This window comes from Dasypus novemcinctus, chromosome 8 (genome assembly GCF_030445035.2).
Source record: "Dasypus novemcinctus isolate mDasNov1 chromosome 8, mDasNov1.1.hap2, whole genome shotgun sequence".
In the NCBI taxonomy this organism is placed as follows: Eukaryota; Metazoa; Chordata; class Mammalia; order Cingulata; family Dasypodidae; genus Dasypus; species Dasypus novemcinctus.
The window spans coordinates 63,642,790-63,656,553 of record NC_080680.1 but is presented as its reverse complement, the minus strand read 5'-3'; the positions used below and the strand labels follow the sequence as shown (position 1 = coordinate 63,656,553).

Below are 13,764 nucleotides of genomic sequence, written 5' to 3'. Positions count from 1 at the left end.
ATATGCAGAAGAAAAAGAAATAGGAAACTTTGCAACCAACTGCCCCTAGTGAGAGGTAAATAAACAAACAACAAACTGTCTTTCTGAGCTTATTATAGAGGTGCTGGAAATCACAGGAGACTTTCTAGTCTCCTTTCTAGGGACATATGTTATGTAACAAATACCAGCAAATACATGGATCATCGAAGAGATTTCTATTTCATATACTGAGAAGCTTTATGATACAGAAAGTGGTCATGCTATTTGGGATCTCCTGCTTACCCATATGGAATTCTGACTGAATGTGTGAGACTAAGAGGAAAGTTCGCTTTTAGTGAACATTAGCTATTTGGAATCAGCTTGGGGTGAAGCAAAGGGACTACTTTTCTACCATGCCCTTTTTAGGGAGGGCAGAATGTAGTCAGAGTCCTAGAAATAGATGATAAAGAAGGAAAGAATGACCTCCATTTCTCTAGGTGGCAGTGTTATAGTATGCTGTCAGTAACCTAAAGAGCCAGGCAGTTTCTTGGGAGGGGAATTAGAAATATGTGGAAAACCATGTTATAAGAAAGACATTTTAGTAAGAATAAGAATAAATTGCTTTTATACAGTGTGATATACTTTTTCAAAGCATATAAACTACCTCATTTGATATTTTCAACCATGTGAGGTAGGTAGGACTGACACTTTAAAAGCAGGACCTGAGTCATAATTCTTTGTAGCATTTCCCTACCCCTCCACCAGGGTCATGTATAGTGCTGAATACATAAGGGGTACATAATCCCTCTTTACTATATGAATTCTCATTTTGCAGTTGAGATTGGGAGAAGGTATGAAGTTGTTAGTTGCTAAGCATCACACATCTAGTTGTAACAGGGCTGGAACCAGGAGCAAGTCTAGTAACTATTGTGCACTCAATATTTCATCATGTGTCCTGCCAACATCTATAGACCACATAGATGCAAGAACAGGAAATACAAGTGTTCTTAGAAATTATCCTGTATCAAGGGTCATTGATCTCTTGATTAAGAGTTTAATCATCTATCAATGAAGGCATTATTTAGAATTGCTTAACATAAGCACAACTTGCCAGTTAGGAGATACTTGGCACAGCCAAGGTGTTGGCTCAAATGCCCAAGTCTACCTAACCCAGGAAATTTTATTAAAATCTCCAAGATTGGCCTAGCCTAAAGAAACTCATGCCAAAGAGGTTAAAGAAGAATAAAGCAATGTTTCTTCTAGCCCTAGCTAACTTACTTAAAGGGCCTCACTCTTCTTTCTCTTAAAGTCAGTGTCCAACTCTGGCACTGGCCTAGTTAATAGACCTTCTTGCTGTAGGTTTCCAGTGTACTTCTCATATCTCAATGGAAACCCAGTCCCTCTGAAAAGTGTTCAGCTACCTACTAATGGGAGTCTTCCCCTCAGTTCACTTCACTAGCCAAGTATACACAGTCTTTTCCATGATCTTCTGTCATACGTGTTAACAGTATCTTTCTGTGAAATCAACCATTAATGGAAATGTGCTGGGCCACCCAATCCCATGCACTAACTCAAAGAAGGGGGTCTCTAAGTTTACTCTCCTTTCCACCACCCTCATATATACAGTAACAGAGGTGATATCTTTCATGAACAATTTTCCTTTTTCAATTCCTTAACTTTATGTTCTTAAAAGTAAATCCTAGGGTCCACAGGGTAGAGAAATAGAATGTGGATTATAGTGGACTTACTAATATTCTATTCTGGAACTATTGTGATTAGTAATGGAAGAAAATGTAGCATTAATGTGGAGAGAGTGGCCATGGTAGCTGCTGAGGGTAGGGAGAGGGAAGAAGAGATATGATGTGGGGGCATTTTTAGCACTTAGAGTTGTCCTGGGTGGTACTGCAGGGACAGTTGCTGGACATCGTAGGTCCTGCCATGGCCCACTGGGTGGACTGGGTGAGAGTGTAAACTACAATGTATACCACTATCCATGTGGTGCAGCAGTGCTCCAAAATGTATTCACCAAATGCAATGAATGTGCCACATTGATGAAAGAGGTTGTTGATGTGGGGGATTGGGGTGAGGGGGATGGGGTCTATATGGGGACCTCATATTTTTTTAATGTAACATTAAAAAAAATAAAAAAATGAAAAAAAAACCACACAATAGATTCCTATATACCACCCCACCATCAACACCTTGCATTGGTGTGGAACATTTATTACAATTCATGATAGCACATTTTTATAATTGTTTTATTAAATCAGCATGGTGTTTTGTTTTCTCTAGCTTTGCAATAAGTTTTAAAATTAAAAAAAAAATAAATTAAGCCCTTAGCACTTTATTATGAGATTTCTTTACAAACAAAAATTTTTTTCCATGGGTTTCAAATGATTCTGGATCACCTTAGCTCCAAAAAAGCTGTAAATGGTTGAGGTTCATTGCCACTCATTCATCATACATTTACCCAATAATACCTAGGACCCTCTGCATCTCTCCCACCATTTCCCTTCTCTGTCTTGTTATAGAGGGTCCTATCCCTCACTAGATGCTGTTGGTGGCTATGGGCAGCTAAAGGGCTTGATGATGACTCTCCCCTTTAAGACTAAAGAAGGTGTTGGGCTTTCAATTAATTCATTCCAACAAAGTAAGTAGAGATTTAGAGGTTGAGGCCCCCTTTGTTTCAATAATCAATTAACATCAAGATATTTTAAAGATGGTAATGATTGATGAGAGTGATACGTTTAGAAAGGAACAAAACCTTTTTCTAAGTTTTCACTTCATATAAGGCTGAAGTTCTAGAGTAAACATATTGAGTTTTATTTATTTATTGAAATTTTATATGCTTTTACAAAAGGAATTTGAGGTCATCAACAACAAAAGATAAATCAACCGATTAGTTAAGTAAAAATAGTTCCCACCCCTGCTTTTAAAGCAGAGTAAACAGCACAAATGTGGCAAGATGTCAAACTAATAGAAGCACAGTTAAGGTTTCTAGAAGGGCAAAGAAAATTCTTAACTGGAAAATAAGTCAAGTATTAGATGCTGGAAAACCAGAAACAGGCTGTGGTCTGGAGGACACCAGAGGTCTGTTCCTTGATAGTGCCTGTTTCTTGGCAAGAGGGGAGCCTGGAATGTGAAATGAACTGTATAGGTCTAGCCAACATTGCTGCGGCAATCAAGCTGTAAATTTGGCTCAGTTTCTTAACAACCAGGGAAAAGGGGCAATATAGCCAGTTTTATAGCCTTTGGCATCAGAATGGAGGAAGACAAATAGGTCCTGAGGAAAATAACTTTTTGTTTTGAAGAAGAAAGTGTCTCTCCATTGCTGTCTTTCAAGGGTAAGTCACCATGTCATGAGAGTGGGTATGGAGAGGGCCACATGGCAAGGAACTGTGAGTGGCCTCTAGATGCTGAGAGTCCCAAAGCAGGCAAGGAAATGGGAACCTAACTTCTACAACCACAAGGAGATGAATTCAATCAACACAAGGGAGCTTGGAAGCAGATCTTTCCCCAGTTGAGTCTCTGGTGAGGCTACAGCTCTGGCTAATCCTTGGACTGTATCCTGATGAGACCCTGAAAGGGAGATACTAGCTAAGTCATGCCAGGACTTCTTATCCAGGGGGACTGTGCAATAATAGCAAATGTATATTGCTTTAAGCTGCTAAATTTGTGGTAATTTGCCATGCAGCATAGAAAATGAATACAGCTTGGTATTAAAAGAGAAGGGCCCCTTTCCTTGGGCCAATCCTATATCAACTTGAGTAATTTACTTTACTATAACCAGCATCAGAACCAGAAATTCTTAGGATGTTAGAACCACAGAGAACAATCTTATGAGTTACCCCTGTTGTAATTATTTTTCTACTGACCCATAAAATCCAATTCTAGAAACCCCTGTTTTAAGGACATTCTAGATATGGGGTAAAAACTCTTCTGAGGTGGTTTCAACATACTTGACACAAGTGTGTGTGTATGTGAGGGGGATGATGGTGTCGTGGAAGCAACTTTTTTAGTGGGGCTAGAATGGTTGGATGAGATGTTAGAAACCTAGGAATTATATAGCAGAAGAGTAAAGTCTAATTGTAGACCAGTGACTTCATGGAGGTTCTTCGGCCAGGGGTCAAATCAGAGATACTGATGGTTAAGAGGATGAAAGTGAAAGGCAGATTCCATGGATATTTTGATGTGACAATGAACAGGAGCAAATGAATGGGAGGGTTTGCAGGGGTTCTTAATAAGGTGTGCATGAGCTTGAATTGAAATTCAAAAAAACATTCTTGTGGGGATGTGTTGGTGCAGGTATGAGATATTTATTAAATGATACACAGTATAGTGTGGACTTAGTCAGGGGTTCATGGTTTTCACCTGACTGGCAAAGAGGTCCATGGAACATAAAAGTTTAAGAACTCCTGGTCTAGAGACACAGGGTTCTAATAATGGAAGCCTCCAGAGCCTTCCTGGTTTAGAATCAATCTTCTCCCAAGCGCCTTTTGGAAATTCAAGGCTAAAGTTATGGCCACGCCTTCATTCTTCCTAACTACTCCTTTGTGTTTGGTAGCTAATAAAGACTATCCTAATCTATAGATCATACCCAGAGAGGGAAAATAGTTGGCATAAAGCCACATAGCCTCATCTCAGGAAATAAATCTGGGGTTACTGATACCCAGCTCCCTGTTTGCTTTAAGATCTTTGAAAAATAGACTTAATTGCTTTAACAAAATGCTTGGGGGATGTGAAATTGGGGGTGTTGAAGGTTCCAGTGAAGATAGAAAAACAATACAAAAACAAACTGAGATCAGAAATAGCCACATGTAATTCAAATTGGAGAAAGGGAAGACAAAACATCTGGGGAACAATAATTTGAAACAGATAGTCTCCAGGAGAAAGCAATCTGGAAATCAGTAGTGCAGTGCACCTGGGTAGCACTGTTAAGACAAATAGAGTCCCCAGTGCTTTGCAGCTGCCAAAACTGGCCTCTCTGGGTTTGTAAGCCACAGCTGGCGGGGTCAGTGGATACAGAGGAAGGATGCAGTTCTGTGGGTCTAAGTGCTGGAAACCATGCTATTCTGATCTTTCCTGGCTGTGCACTCAGGGAAGTACATAGATGGATATGCTGCTAGTGAAGGGATGGAGGTTCTGAGAAATTGAACCCCTTAGTTCTCAGGGTTGCAGGGTAGGGTCTGGGGCAACCAGAACCTCTAAGCTTTGGGATCAACCCTTTAGTTCACCCCAAGGGGCATTCAAATATTATCACTGTCTTTGTGTGCTATAAAATAAAAAATTATTGGGACCCATGGGCCTAGAAGACCCACCCAGCTTGTTCAACTTCTGAAATACCCATACCAATAAGGAAAAATTATATAAAGCTGTCACAAACATACAGTGAAGAGTACAATGTTTCCCACTCAGTGAATGATACAAAGTGAATACACCTGTGTAACCAGGCCCCAGATTAAGATGCACATCACTAGCATTCCAGAAACCCCCTTGGTCACCCCTTTCTGATCACTCCTTACCTCCACAAGGGTAACCAATATTCTGACTTTTAACAGCATAGTTCACTTTTGCTTGGTTTTGAACTTTATATAAATGGAATCACGTAGTTGGCAATTTTTTATTTTTATTTTTTTAAGGAGGTATTGGGGATTGAACCCAGGACCTTGTATGTGGGAAGCAGGCACTCAGCCACTGAGCTACATTCACTCCCCAGTTGGTAATTTTTATGTCCAGCTTCTTGAACTTGTTCTGAAACGCCACGTTGGGCTTGTAAGTTTCATGCATGTTATTGCATGTAGTTACAGATTTTTCATTTTCATTGTTGTATAGTATTCTGTTATATGAATATGTCACAGTCCATTCTATTGGTGATGGATAAAGGATTGTTCTAGTTCGGCGCTCTGATGAACGTTTTTTTTTTTTCAAGATTTATTTATTTACTTATCCTCTCCCCCCTTTGTCTGCTTCCTGTGTCCATTCATTGTGTGCTCTTCTGTGTCTGCTTGTATTCTCATTAGGTGGTTCTGAGAATGGATCCTGGGACCTTTCGGAGTGGGAGAGAGGCGATCATTCTCTTGCACCACCCCAGCTCCCTGATCTGCTGTGTCTCTTATTCTCTCTCCTCTGTGTATCTTTTTGTTGCATCATTTAGCTTTGCCAGATCTCCGCGTGGGCCAGCACTCCTACATGGGTCAGCACTCTGTGTGGGCCACCTTACCACACGGGCCAGCTTGCCTTCACCAGGAGGCTCTGGGCATTGCACCCTGGACCTCCTATATGGTAGATGGGAGCCCAACTGCTTGAGCCACATCCACCTCCCATGATGAATATTTTTGTTCTTGACTTTGGTGAACATAGGTACACATTTCTTTTGGTCTTAGGCATCTTTTACGTGTCTGTCAAGATAACCTTTCCAAATTCTCCTTTATATGCCCAAAGCACCCTTAACCTCATGACATATCTAATTAGTTTTTCTTCTCTTTCTTCCTTGGGAAAAAGATAGCAAAAACAAATTGTGACTATTGGCTATGCTTCTCAATTAAGGTCCCCCAAGATCTTTGTAGACCTTTCTCAGAAACATTATTAAAACAAAAAGAACATGTAATGTGTACAAGTGTTCTGTGAGAAACCTTTGTCCAAAATTTAGCCAGTTTTCTCGTCAATGATAATACTGATGAACAAAGAGATACTTGCACATTGAGCCCACCAGAAATGAGGCATTGGATGCCTTCACTTTCCTAGAAGAGGTAATAAAAAAGAGTCAAAACCAAGGATTGCTACCTGCATTGTCTCTGGAGACCTCTGCAACCATCTGGCATACTCCTTTTTTGACACTTCAGCAGAAACAACTGATAACTTCCCCCCTCTCATATTGACAATAAAGCTTTGTTACCTAATGCGGGCCCATATTTGTACAACATGCAAAGCTCTTAAATATGCAGATCTCCTACTGCCCCTCTGAACAATTTTCTGCTTTAGAAGATATTTTTTTTCCAAGGAAGAATAGGATGCTCTGGAGAGGAGACAGAGAAGGCAACCAAAGTCAAGTTTAATCTCTGACAGGTTATCCTGTACTTCTAGTGCTGGTCATTTCTCTCACAGCAAGGGTTTCCTGAGGCAACCCGGATACATGATGTATATTTAGGGAACATATCTAGCTTTAGAATGTCTGTCAATGCACTATCCCTGTCAGAAACTAATGCTGCTATAATTGAAAAATAAAAAAAAATCTTGTTTGAGCTTTGTGGTTTATCATAAAAATGGGTCTACCAATCAAGTTAGGTAATTGTTGTTTTTTTTTCTTGGTGAGTAATAGAAATGGACTCAGGCTAACTTGAACAAGGGCAATAACAAAAGGATTTAAAGGGAGAATGTTGGAATCGTCACTGATTTTAAGTAATGGCTAAACAGTTAAGCCCTCAGGTCCAGGAGCCAGTGTGAGGAAGATGCATGCTTTCTCTGCAGGGCATTGCTCCCAGACTCCTCAGCCACATTCTCCAGCCCCAGGGTTTTCAAATTCTTGAGGGGCAGAAAGTGATGGATCCATCCATTCTGGATTCCGCACTGACTCCTTGGACCAATCACTGTGGCTAGGTGGGGTGGGCTGAGGTAGTCTCCTGGGCCCAGCCTGAGTCATGGGCCCACTGCCTTGGGACACGTCTGTTACCAGAATAGGGTCAGAGCAGGTGCTGGCAGACAAAAGCGATAGGCTAGCACTACAAAGGTGACAGCTGAAGCCACGAGCTTGCTGATGAAAACAATGCAAGAAAAAAGGAAAGGTGGTCTGATAGAGGTGATAAAGTTGGTGAGTGTGTGTAAAATGTTCTGAACTAATGACAGTGCTGGAAGATAGAGGAAAGGCTTTATTTAAGCACGTATCATAAAGGCTAGATCTGCTATAGCTACATGGGTTTTCTATTAAAAAGTTATTTTTAAACTTCCTGCAGGAAAGTCACTTTGTTATTGTGAATCTCCTCCTTCTTGCCATTAAAAGAATTATTTCTGTAACATAGTTCTAAATAATATGAGACTTATTGTGAATATAACTATTACATTGTAGTTGAATAGATTATATGCTAGATAGGTTTTTTTGCATCCATGTAGATAAGGGAGACCAGACTGTAATTTTTCTGTACTATATTGGTATTTCCAGGATTATACTGGGTTTCTATCAGCCCCCAGCATTCTCATTCTATCAGCAGTTTGAGTTACTATTATGTGAGGGGCTTTCTGAGAGTGCAAGTGCTGGCTGCGGATACAGGCGTGCACATGGTAAACACCGTTCCTGTCCTTGCGCAGCTTCAAATTTAGTAGGGAAGATCAATGACTGCCACAAAATGTAAAGGATTTTATGGAAAGGAAGTCCAGGGAGATAAATGAAAGAGCAGTGTTGACAAGGATCCCTACTTTCCAGGGCGGTTGTAGTCGGGATAATGAATGAAGCAACTAGTGCAAGGCAGAGCACATAGTGGGACCCAAATATATTACTACTATTTGACAGCTTTTCCCAATATCTTTTATAGTACTGAGCCAATTTTGGTGAGATCTATTTCTGGAGACAATTGTCCACTTCATTATATTAACATAAAATTTTACAGAGTATTTATCTTATAATTAAAAGAGTTGCATGTCTGTGGTTATCTATACCACCTTCTTCCTAATTGTTTCCTCTTTTGTAGATTTAAGGAAAGGAGGTTGGTAAATTGTATTAACTTTAAAAAAAGTATTTTGATAGCATATATGCAACATAAAACTTCCTGTTTCAGCCACTTTCAAATATACAATTCTGGGGTATTCATTATATTCGTGTGTGCTACTATCTCCCCACAATCCATTCCCACAACTTTTCCATCACCCCAATGTATTAACTTTTCAAAGAATTATTTTATGCTTGAATGGGATGATTGATCCTACATTTTTGGCTTTTAAGTCATTTACTTATGATAGCCTTATTAATCCCTCCACCAATTTTTCTTACATTGTTTTTGTTCTGTTCATGGCGTCTTAAATTTAATCCTTAGTTTGTATTTTGTCTTTTTTTACTTGTTTGGGAAAGCATTTACAACTATGAATTTTCATCTGATATAAACTTGGTTTCATCCTCTAGGTTATTTAATTTAATCATCTGTAATTGCATTTTTAATATTTTCTTTAAACAAAGAGTTACTTAAAGAAGTGGTTTAAAACTTTCAAATGGCTGGCATTTATTTTTCTTTTGATATTTTAACGTTTTTCTAATTGTATGGTCAATGAGATTGCTAAAATTTGTTTTTTGAAAATGTGTCTTCTTTCTAAATATATAAGTGTATGTATTTACACACACACACCCTATATGTAATATATATATATAATATCTACTTACACACAAACGCATACATTTGTTTGTTCATGTTTCATGGGACCCAAAGAAGTATATATAATCTGCAATATTTGAGATATATATCTATATAAATATATGATCATATAATTGCAGATCATTCAGATTAACTTATTTTTCAGCTTCTTATGTCCTTATTTACCTTTAGCATTATCTATTTGTCTAAAACTGAGATGGGTCTGTTCATACCGATTATAGTTTTTTTCTCTGTTTGCCCTCATATTTTAAAGTTTGCCCTTTGTATATTTGGATACAAAGATACTTTGTTATATAAAATTTATTGACTCATATCTTCATATGAATTGAACCACATATCAATGTAAAATTACATTTTTGTTTCATGTTTATTACCTTGACTTTTCCTCTTTTCTGATATTAATATTGTGACACCTACATTTTGTGTGTGTGGGGTACAATGAATATTTATGTGTCTTTTAGATTTAGGTTTATCACTTTTAATAGAGCCATTTAATTTTAAACATTTTGAAATTCTTTGCATTTTAATAGAGAAGTTCAACCTATTTATTGATAAAATTATATTTTATTTTAATTCTGATATATGTTTTTTTCTAAAGAAGCTTTAGGTTACAAAAAAGTCACATAGAAAATATAGGGGAATCTCATATACCCAGCACCCTCTCCTTTTCCACTCTCCCAATGAATAACATTTCACATGTGGATGTTATATCTGTTACAATTGATGTACAAATATTGAATCATTGCTACTAAACATGGTCAATGGTGTACATTATGGTTTACATTTTAGACTGTACACATTTTTTATTGGTTTTCACAAAATTGAAAATGGCCTGTATCCATTATTGCAAGATCATGCAGAACAATTTTAACAGCCTAAAAATGCCCTATGTTCCATCTATTCTATTCTTTCCTCCCCCTCCCCTTGGGACCTATGGTAACCACTAAGTTTCAGTTTCTGAAGAATAAGATCCATAGTTACTTGTGATAATATTGAGGGCTTGACATATTGGTCTGTTTTCTTTTATTAGGCACTGCTATGTTTTCAAGGGATTCTTTTCCCTCCAATTGAGAACATAGCAGGACTCCCCAGGATGGGAGTTTAATATTTTCTTGTTTATTGTGTGAGTCTACACCCACTGAGATAACACACTGTGACAAGATGCACACTTACATATTCCACAGAAGTATGCCCCAGGTGTTGCCCTATCCTATATATATTCGCATACTTAACACCCTACCCAGTAACCCTCTCCTACCATGTTTGTCAAAAGAACATTCCCAGCATCGTAGTTTTAACCACTGACCTGCAAATCTCCGGAGTTCACCTGTTCCTTCTTCCAACCCTCCCCCTAATTCCATGGATAGTCCAACTCAACCCCCCCCCCCACCCCCCTTCTCCCCTAACAGACCAGCATGGCTGAGTCAAATCACATCACTGTAGCACTTCTGGTATTTTAATTCTCTGGGATCTCTTGCTGTCTCCAGTTTTCCCCATACCATATAGACTATAATTTACTTGCTTTTATATTATACAGTGCTCTGTGAGGCTTGTTTTCCATTTGAATTCTGTTTCGAAGTTTTAAAAAAACTGTTTCTTTGACCAATATCTCTTTAATTACTAAATTAAAAAATGAACATAGATCTTTTGAGACCTCTTGTTTAAGCAAGTAACTTAACATTCTTATATTTCTGCAGACTCCCTTCCATTCTTATGTCCCAATTATTGAAAAGATAATTAGGGGTTTTAGCATTAGACTATTATTTAATGAGATTATTGTAATTATTTTACATTTGGATCTAATCTTATAAGAATAATTTTTGATGGTGGCAGTTGTTTTTGCATCTATATTCAGTACAATTATTTAGATTTACATCCATGTCATTGAGTCTTTTAGTTTTGAAATTGACATGTATCCCTTTTAGAATCACAAAATAATAGATATTTATTTTAAAAGATAGAAAAGACTAGTGACGATATCAGTTGGGATAATAAATTCATGTTAAACCCTGAATATCTTTGCCTTTAGCCCCAGCAGCTGATTTTAAGGGATATCCTAGAATTGAATATGTTTAATGGCAACAATACAAGTTGTTCTCTAATCCTCTTTCTTCTCCTCTTCCTTCCACTTCCTGTTTTCCTCCTTCTTCTCCTTTCCCTCCTTCTCTACCTCCTCCTCCTTTTTCCTGTTGCCAGAGGCAGGCATTTTGAAGTGTGTCTCCTTACAAAATCTAAAGTTTGGCCTGTTCGGGAAAGATTGCAGGTCCAAAGGGTTTTGTTGACTGTACTAACCGAGGTGCCCTGAAGGCTCTATGTATGTGATGACGAACTTATTTCGGACTCCTCTGCAATAAACCATAGACGTGGTTCCCTTCCGTGTGCACAAGATCCTTCTGCTTGATGATTTTGTCCATTTTCCCTTCTCTTTTTAAATGCACTTTAGTCAAATGTTTGCCTTTTGTTGGTGCTTTCTTTCACCTGAGAGATATTTTTTTAAAGAGCCATTTGTTTACTGTCATAAATTATTTTTCTGGTGGCCAGCCTTGCTTTCATTGTTGCATCTGACATTAGGGTAAGCCTTACCTATGAGAGTGCACCTGCCTCATCTAGCCAGGTGCTGGGTCTGAGTGTGTGTGTCCAGGTGTTAAATTTGTCCCTTAAAGAAAACCACACTAGGTATTTTATACCTTTTAATGCTGTGGTGGGTTTGTTCATCCTGTGTGAATGTAAACTTCAGAGAATTTGGTTCTTGGAATTCAGGAAGAAATAACACTTGCAAGAAACCCTGGACAACGAACTGTTCACAAGACTGTTTAAATGAAGCTGTCTTCAGGTTTTAAAAAGCGTTTCAAGGTTCTAAGTGCTTTCTTTCATTTTAGATATTGAGATATTCCCATGAAAGGCCCTATGGAAAGGTCAGGAGAGGTGGGTGTTATTCTAGTTATTTCATATTTCAGGCATGCTTAAACCAAATGGATACTTTTGAATGTCTTTCTTATTTCTTACCCCGCGCAATCTTGATGTGGTTTCTATTGATCCTTGTTCCACTGTGGATTAGGTAAGAAAGAGTCACTTTATTTTCTCGGACACATTTGACTTTTGAGGGGGCTTGTGGTTGGAAAAATGTCAGTCTGTGATTATTGCATGTTTTGCCCTGCCTTCGGGTGAGCATGGCTGGCATTTGGTTTCGAGGTGTTGCTGGATGTTAAATGAGGACTTGTGAAAGCACTCGGGCTGAGTGAGGGCTTCGGGCGGCCCTGCGCCGGGGGGTGTGAGTGGCAGGATGAGGCACTGCTCTTCTCAAAACTGCACTGTCTGTTCAGAGCAGTCAAGAAAGCAGTTGGCAAAGTCTGTGAAAAGAGGGCCAATTTAGAAATTTTTAAAGGATTTTAATATAGAGGGCTTTCTTAGTATATTTTTACAAGCTATAGAGGTTATGAGCAATAAGGAAGGGGTAAAAATCGTGTAGTTTTTTTTGACGGTTGCTTGGTTAGAAAGTTCAAAAATGAGCATTATCTCATTGGTTAGAAAGTTCAAAAATGAGCAAGAAGACTAAAATCAGTGAGATTCATTACAAAAGATGCCAAACAATTGGTTACAGATGGGGGCAAAACAGCCCATTAAGCTGTTTTTAAGGGCTTGACATGCTGAGATTTGGAATGCCTGTTGGCTCATTGATCCGTTGTGGGCAATCATGATAATAATCACTGACATGTAATGAATGCTTTTCCTAAGCATTGACTTGCATTAATCTCATTTAATGCTCACACTAGTCTATGGAACAGGTATTACTTATGTCTCCATTTTGCAGAGGGACTGATAGGTTACATAACTTAACCAATGTCTTGGAGCTAGTAAATGTTTGCTGGGCAGTGTACTTTAATTACCCTTGTGTCCCTACCTTAAAAAAAATTATTGCACGACTAATCACTGAAATCTTTAAGATGAACTGGATGTTGCACCAGCTGCCCTCTTGGAATTCATCTGTTCCTCCACAGAATCCATGCCTGAATTTGCAGTATACCATTTTTAGGTGCCTCATTTGACCAGTACTGGTAGTATATCATCTTTTAGCCTTGGCACTCCAGTTATACTTTCTCTTGTGCTTGGCAGTGTAGCCACATTTGCCACAGGTCCACTTCTGAAGATGGTAGGCCTTAGAGCCACAGCAGTGGCACAAGGTGTACGTCTTACTGCCACGTTTTCCAAACGATGACATTCTATCATCTCGTTTCGGCAGTCGAAACCAAGGAGTGTCCCTACCTTTTTAACTGACTCTCCCTTCCCCACTTTCCTCCTACCACACACCTAACAAACCAACTGAAGAAATCCACTGAGTTTTGCTAATATTTCTCCCATTTGGGGGTCCAACTCTTAAATAAGAGCTCCACGATGGGTGTTCCCTAATATTGCCACGATTCACTTGAGTTATGTTTCAGCTTCTAGCACT

The 13,764-nt window shown here is 38.7% G+C and overlaps 1 pseudogene; it reads right to left on the bottom strand.

Annotated features, from left to right (window-relative positions):
• Positions 1–13,541, bottom strand: part of LOC101416588 (adenylate kinase 2, mitochondrial-like) — a 28,017-nt pseudogene extending 14,476 nt beyond the window's left edge.
• Between the last annotated feature and the right edge of the window lie 223 nt (positions 13,542–13,764).